This window comes from Bidens hawaiensis, unplaced genomic scaffold (assembly GCF_021521415.1).
Source record: "Bidens hawaiensis isolate Kalapana, Puna unplaced genomic scaffold, B.hawaiensis_p1.1 tig00021833_1, whole genome shotgun sequence".
Taxonomy (NCBI): domain Eukaryota; kingdom Viridiplantae; phylum Streptophyta; class Magnoliopsida; order Asterales; family Asteraceae; genus Bidens; species Bidens hawaiensis.
The window spans coordinates 36126-43883 of NW_027493388.1; the positions used below are offsets into that span (position 1 = coordinate 36126).

The following is a 7758-nucleotide window of genomic DNA, read 5'->3' on the forward strand; positions in this document are numbered from 1 at the left end:
GTTTCGCGGTTGTTTGGGCTAAGGGTTTTGCTTCTATCCACTTGGTGAAGTAGTCGATGGCTACCACTAGGAACTGAACATTTCCTGCTGCTGTAGGAAATGGGCCTGTCACATCGATGGCCCACTTCTGAAATGGCCATGAAGAGGTGACTGGAACAAGTTCATTCTTTGGGCGATGTGTGTTGGGTGCGTAGAGCTGACAAGACCTGCACTTTCTGATGTATGCCAGCGCATCTGTATGCATCCCCGGCCAAAAGTATCCCGCGTTGTTTAGCTTAGCTACAACAGCGCGTGGACCTGCGTGTACTCCACAGATGCCTTCGTGTACTTCCCTTAGGAGGTAGTCAGCATCTTGGTTGTCCACACATCTTAAGAGTGGGCCAAGAAAGTTACGTCTGTAAAGGATGTCATCGATGAGTTGATAATTCAGTGCTTTACAGCGTAGTTTTCTTGCCTGTGTTTTTGACTCTGGTAGTGTACCTGCCGCAAGGTAATTTATTATTGGTGTCCTCCACGTTTCTGTGCCGGTTTGGATGACACAAATTTCCTTGTGCGGGACTGAAGGTGCCTCGAGGAGTTCAATGCGGATGTCCTTTCCCAAGTGGGTGAAGGCTAATGATGCAAGCTTGCTTAACGCATCCGCAGATTTATTTTCACTACGCTTGACATGTATGACTTTGCAATCGTTAAAATCGCGCATAAGGGTTTTTGCTTGTGCGAGGTACAGGGCCATTGTGTTGTTCACGGCCGTGTACGTCCCGTTGATTTGGTTGGCTACTAACATGGAATCCACGTGGGCTTCCAAGTGTTCTGCAAAATTTAAACATCTTCTTCTTCAATTTGATTTACGTATCTAACAGATTAGTTAAAAGTTTGTTCCATATACTTATTTACGAATTTCGGTGCCCAAAAATAGCCGGCTAAGGCTTAACCGACTCCTCTTACATGGCAATTTTTTATTAGACGAAAAGGCGATGATTGTGAAGTTGTAGGCGAAAATAAATATGTATGTGTTTGAAAGAAGCTGGTCAAGCTAGTCTGTATAGGTAATTTTATATATATAACTATTAAATTTATTATATGTAGTTTTATAATCATACAAATTTTATTACATATATGTAGCTTGTTTGATACAAATTTGGAAAATTGTAAAATTACACGCTCGCACGCACACACATCCAACTACATACCACATGAAACTATCAAATGTTATGTAAAATCAAGTAAGCACCAAATTGTGGTGGAAGATTGAACACTGCAAAGGGAGAATGTTTGTATGATGGAGAAAGCTCAAACGAGAACCTACGCAAAATCTTCGCTATGGCTACTTTGGCCTCTATCAATGCAAAGTTTTGCCCTATGCAGATTCTTGGACCGCCACCAAATGGCGGAAAGCAACCCGACCCTTTGCCCTTGGTTGCACTTGCTACTCCTTCGGAAAACCTTTCAGGTTTGAACTCAGTTGCATCTTCTCCCCATAGGTCAGGGTCATGATGAACATGAATTATAGGTATGATTATGTTCACATCCGATGGTAGCGTCATGTCTCCTAGCTTTGTCTCCTTGTGGGTAGCTCGAAGAACCATGGTGGCAGGTGGGTATAGCCTAAGAACCTCGTTTAGTATCATGGTTACAATCTTGAGATGTCTTAGGCCTTCAAAGTGAAGTTCTTGAGTACCAAAAACTTCCATGATCTCTTCTCGAGCTCGGATTTGCCACTCTTGATGCAAACTTAAACAAACCATGGTCCAAATAATCAAACTAGTTGTTTCGGATCCTGCAATGTAAAATAGTTTGCATTCTTCTATCACATCTTCTATACTCATTCCAACCCCGTGTTCTTTGATTTCTTTTGAATTTGATTCAAGCAAAATTCCAAGTAGATCATTGTTGCTTGCTTCTCCGGTCTCAATCGCCTTCTTCCTTTTGTCAACTATGCCCCTCGCAAGAGTTTGAAGCTTGTTGCGATTTTCGTGAAACTTCTTGTTTGCTTTTGTAGGTATAAACCTACGTATAAGATAAACCATCAAAACAACTTTTTTTTTATTTGTGGTTTAGGAAAGAATTGTTTATCGACGGCTTAGGAGTTTCTAAGTGTTTGTTGTCTGCTAGTGGTTGGTACTTGGTAGTAACGAACTTTAAGAAGAAAGTTAAAGTCCACTAGTAGAGGTAGTCGAGTTCAAATTCAGTTAATTTTAATTTATTTTTATTCAATTAACCATGTAACATATAATTAAATTTTTTTTCTAATATCTTGTAATATTTAACTTAGCTAAAAGTTGTAAATACACAGTTTTGTTAGTTTTTATTTGTTGATATACCGATATAATTTCTATTATAAACCAAGTTTCAAAGCTTTTAAGTATTTTTTTTTTTGTCACTTAAATATAACATTTTTGAATAACTTGGTTTCTAATGACATTCATATCGGAATATCAACAAAAAAAGGTCAAACATAAAGTTATTAAATAACAAAAAAATGAAATCGTATATTAAATAATTTATTGAATAAACAATCAAACTCAGTTGATTTCAAAATTCCACCTAAACACGTCTTGTTTTTCTAGACACTTCTTCCTTAACTATATCACTTGACAAAAAAAAGTAAATAATGAAAAAAAAAGAAAAAAACAAAGTAAGTAATAAAGACAATATCGGTACATGTTTGATAAGGTGGAGACCTCTCACTCAAATGATAAGGATTTAATTCTCGTAGTAAACAAAGACTGTGATATTTGTGATCATTCAGAAGAAATAAAAAAGATTGGTAAGAGTTGATACCTTGCTCCGGGAAGATATAAAAGAAAAAGCAATTTGAGTGCAAGTTCCATTTGTTCCTTTTGGATACTGAATAGATTTTGTGCTTCCTCATAACTGCTACTAAATGCCGCTCGTGAAATTACATCTCCGGTCAAGTTATCGATATACGGCCACGCATCGAATTCCGCCACACCACGTCCCGCTGTGAGCACTTCCCATTTCTTGATCATTTCATTACAACTTAAACAAATTGCCGGGAACATATTCTATGAAATCACCAAACACAATCAGTTTATATTAATATTGATAATTCAAAACTAGTGACTTTTTTAAATAGAAAAATAACCAATAGACCTTGATGCTTTCAAGATGAAAGGCTGGGTTGATTATATGACGATGTTTAGCCCATTTCTCACCCTCTAATACCACAAGTCCACCAATAATGCTATCCCGAAGCGCCTCGTGTTGCGGCCTTTGGAACTCGTCGGGTCTTGTTAATATCTCCTTGATGAGTTCCGGGTCATTGACATAAACCCGAGGCTTTGGTCCAAACCATATATAAAACCTTTTACCTGCTAGATCATAATCAGTGACGAATCCAGTGACGAATCCAGAAACTCTAGATCGAAATGTCAAAGGCGTAACGTGTAACATGAATACATGATATTCTAAACTTTAATCAAGATTAAGTTACCATATTTGTTGAAGATATAATGATCATATGGCAAAACATGTGAAGTGATGTCATGGGTTATAGGTATACCCTTGTTCTTTTAGTAATTTCTCTAGCTTCTTTGGATTCAGCCATGCCCAGTTTAGTATTTTCCATCCCCATCTCACTACCACAACTACAATAATGGAAATTACAACTTTACCCACAATTTCTATCATGTTATCCTGATTAATGAATATTGTGATCATGTACGATGTATTGTTCGTTGAGGGTTATATAATCCTGAAGTCGTCATGGGGTCAATGCTAATATTTCGAAAGTAGTCCTTCATCTATTTAACAACCTGCATATTTAGTCCAGAGGTTCTCCTTTTCCTTGCACTTTCGTTCGGTCTAGCATGAGAAGAAACAAGAAGGGTATAAAGCGTATATGTATTCTTCATGAAAGCAACGGTGCAGCGGTGCTGATGTCACGCCGATTGCCGTTTTATATTTTATTTTAAGAAAACACGTACGTGTCACATTGGATATATAAGTAAAATTATAAATTGTCTCTAGTCAAAGAGTCGGCCATAAAAATATAGATAAACATTCATAAAAAAAATGTTAAAATTGAGTGGGAAATCCTTTGTGCCTTGTATGGTGTCACCTTTTCATGAAAGTGTTAAAAAGACCCTAGTTACCCATACTAATTTGTTTGTTTTTTAAGAGGTAAAATATCTACAGTTTGTGAACCATATCTGTAGGCATCTGCAGCAGAAAAGGTGGACCAAACCTCTGAAGTCTGTAAAAAAGAAGACTGATTGTTTTTCAACGTCTGCAGGTTGCTAAAATCAAACATAATTTTTTAAGTACGTTGAAATTTAAATAAAAAAAATCCTTCAACATAGAAATTTAAATAATGGTCAAATAACACTGAAATAATATTTATAAAACCAAGGTGAATTGTGAAAGTTGAGAACAATTCCTCTTCTGCATCTATTCTTTCTTTTGCTTACATATAAAATATAACTACAATGAAAATGCAAGGAAACTTGTTTTAGGGTAAAATATTATGTTCAAAAAGATTGTTAGATGTCAACAAAACCCAAGCTCAATTCATCATATTTTAAAGCCTAAATGTCCAATCATATAATCGTAACTTCATTCTTGTAAAATCGCGTAACATTATTTCTTTAGCAGAAACATACATGGCCATTTGTAATATGTAGGGAACACATCAGTAGATTGTTAAAATAAATGCTAACATCTGTAGATTGCTACAATAAACTAGTGGTGGTGTATGAATTGTGGTAGTGGGTGGTGGTGGTACTGGATAGTGATAGTGGTAGTGGTGGGTGGTGGTGGTGGTAGAAGGCAGTGGTGGGTGGTGGTGGTAGACAATGTTGGTGGTGGGTGGAGGACGGTGGTGGTGGTGGATGGTGATAGTGGTGGGTAGCAGTGGAAGAAGGCGGTGGTGGTTGGTAGTGGTGGTAAAAGGCGGTGGTGGGTGGTGGACAATGTGGTGGTGGTGGCGGTAGAGTGTGGTGGCGGCAGACGGTGATGGTGGTTGGTGGACGATGGCGGTGGCCGGTGGGTGGGCGGTGGTGGTGGTGAACTAATGGCGGTGGTGGTAGCGAACGATGGGTGGTGGTGGTGAACGGTGGGTGGTTGTGACGGTGGACAGTGGGTGTTGGTATGGTGTGGTGTTTTAACCTGCTACAGACCTTATAAGATCTCAGAAGATGATGGGCCAAGTCTGCACCAAGAAAAGCTTGCGCATACGTTTTAACGTCTTCGAGAAAACAAACAGTCTGCAGATAGCAATGTCTGCGCGTGATCTACACAGCACAGACAAAAGAGGCTGCACATGCATTTTTCAGAAAAACAAACAACACCTAAGTTGAGAAAGCAGCGTGGTAGAAGCAGTCAGGCAGGACTGGCAAACATGTTGGGTCAGGCGAGTTTGCGTTAGAATAGATCGATTAAACATGGGTTAATTTAGTTCGGGGCTAAAGGTCAGGTCAGAATGGTGGGTTAGAACGGGTTCGGATCGAAATGAATTTCGGGTCGAAACGGGTTAGTTTAAAATATGTTTTTTAAATTATTTTACAACATTTTCATATTTGCATCTGGTTTTTGGAACCGGTTACGAGCTCGATGTCATGTTACGAGCATACCGACACTTCTTACGTGTCTGATTCCAAGTTACTCGCATACCGACACTGGTTACATGTTTAGTCCGGGTTAGGAGCATACTGGCTTTGCGTTACGCGAGTATCAACAACAGTTGCACGTTTGATTCCAAGTTGCGCGCGTAACGACATTGGTTGCGATCCGATGTTGCGTTACACATAAACTGTTGTTGGGTTACGCACGTAACAACACCAGTGTAATATCCTACTTTTGATAAATAAATAAAAAGGAATTTTCGTTACTTGAGAGTGTGTTGTTATTTAGTTAAGTTTAATAAATAATGAAGTGTGGGATTGGACAATAAAAGATGGAATAAGGGATGGTGATGGGCCTTACGTTCATGGGCTTAATGGTATATAAACTCTCTAAAACCCTCATTTCCATCTTCTAGCCTCCGTACACTCTAAAAAACACACACAAACACCCTCAAACCTTACGGCTCAAATCTAAAACCCAAAATCGAGCATAGTTGTATTAGATCTTTTATTACACAAGCAAGAAACAAGTCCAAGGTCACGTATTGAAGCTAACAGTAGCTCTAAATGAACCCAAAAGGTACGTTTAAGCTTAAAGATTGTGTTTTTAAGGACGTTTTGCCTTAAGATTTGAGATTAAGGCAAATCGGGTATTTTTACACAAAAAAAATATAAACTTGATGATAAAACATGGACTTATTAAACCCATGAGTATAGATCTAGCCAAACTGGGTTTTGAAATCAATAAAGGTTTAAACTTTATTGCTAAACGGGCTAGATCTTGGTCAATTATAGAAATGGAAATAGTTAAAAGATAAGGTAATGGTAAAATATTGTGATGGATGAAAAATATTATGTAATAATAATAATAGTGTTAATATGCTACAGTAGTGTTCAAATGGAAAGTAATCGAATGAAAGGGTATTCGAATGGAAAAGTATCCGAAAAGAAGGTGATGGGAATGGAAACATATGAATCAGGTTCTTAAGAAACTTAATTCAGAAAAGTTATCTAATCGAATAGAAAAGCATTCGAATAGAAAAGTGATCGAATGAAAATTGTAAAAGAATAGAGGTGTATTCAATTCGAATGGATATTGTAATCGAATCGAATGAGGAAAGTAATCGAATCGAATAAGGAGGGAAAAGTAATCAAATCGAATGTTCATTCGATTAGAAAGGTTCATTCGATTAGATCAAGCCATTCGATTAGAAAGGCCATTCAATGGTCATTTGATTAGAACCGGGAATTTGATTAGATTAGTCCAGACTTAGAATTTTCTGATGAATTTTTAGTAAATGGTTGTTAATGAAAATAATTTTTTTCCAAGCTGACATGGCAGCTCGACTCCAGCCAGTGGCTCTGCCCCTAGACCCCGCTGCCAGGGGCGTTGCCCCCTACCCCCGTAGCTAGGGGTTACAATAACTTAGAAGTATGATATAGTTAGAGATAGTTAATTGATACTTGTAATTATTATACAGTTATCCATGCACAGCTAAAGAGTGGTATTACTATAAACTCAGGAAAAAACAGGACCCATGTGAGTTTCTAACCCCACTTCCTTGTTATGTTTTCGGGGCTGTGTGCATACTTAATGTGAATAGTTAATACACTTACATTAAGTGGTAAGTGTATGATACGTGGATGTGTATGAATGATATATGTATGAAGTTAAGAGTATGCATGAAAGTATATATATATATATATATATATATATATATATATATATATATATTAAAATGTATGTGTAAAGAAATGTATGTATGGTTGTATGGGATAGAAGGGACCAGACCCTAATAATATCTGAGACAGAAGAGACCATGCCCTAATAATATCTGAGATAGAAGAGACTAGTCCCTACTAAGATCTGAGATGATAAAGATAGTTATGCATGTATTATGAAAGTACGAGAGTATAAAAGTATGAAAGTATGGAAGAATGAAAGTATTTATGTATGTATGTATGTATATATGTATGTATGGAAAAAAGGTAACATGTTAGGTATGTAATATGTATCTTCAGATACGTATATATGTAAGTACGTGAATGTATTGTATGTTGCCTGATTAACTAGAACTCACTCAGCGTAGCTGACTTTTAGTATGCACACAGGTGAATAGGTTGAGGCAGCTCGTTTGAATAAGGACATATGGCATTGGACTGAAGATACTGGCAT

General features: G+C 37.4%; 1 pseudogene across 1 annotated transcript; it reads right to left on the bottom strand.

Moving 5' to 3' along the window:
• Window positions 1-1150: 1150 nt before the first annotated feature.
• On the bottom strand, window positions 1151-3677 carry LOC143564188 (cytochrome P450 CYP72A219-like; annotated as a pseudogene). The gene is made up of 4 exons (XR_013140808.1): window positions 3455-3677; window positions 3115-3332; window positions 2782-3026; window positions 1151-2007 (listed from the first exon to the last, which is right to left on the bottom strand). The product of XR_013140808.1 is annotated as a cytochrome P450 CYP72A219-like (transcript).
• Between the last annotated feature and the right edge of the window lie 4081 nt (window positions 3678-7758).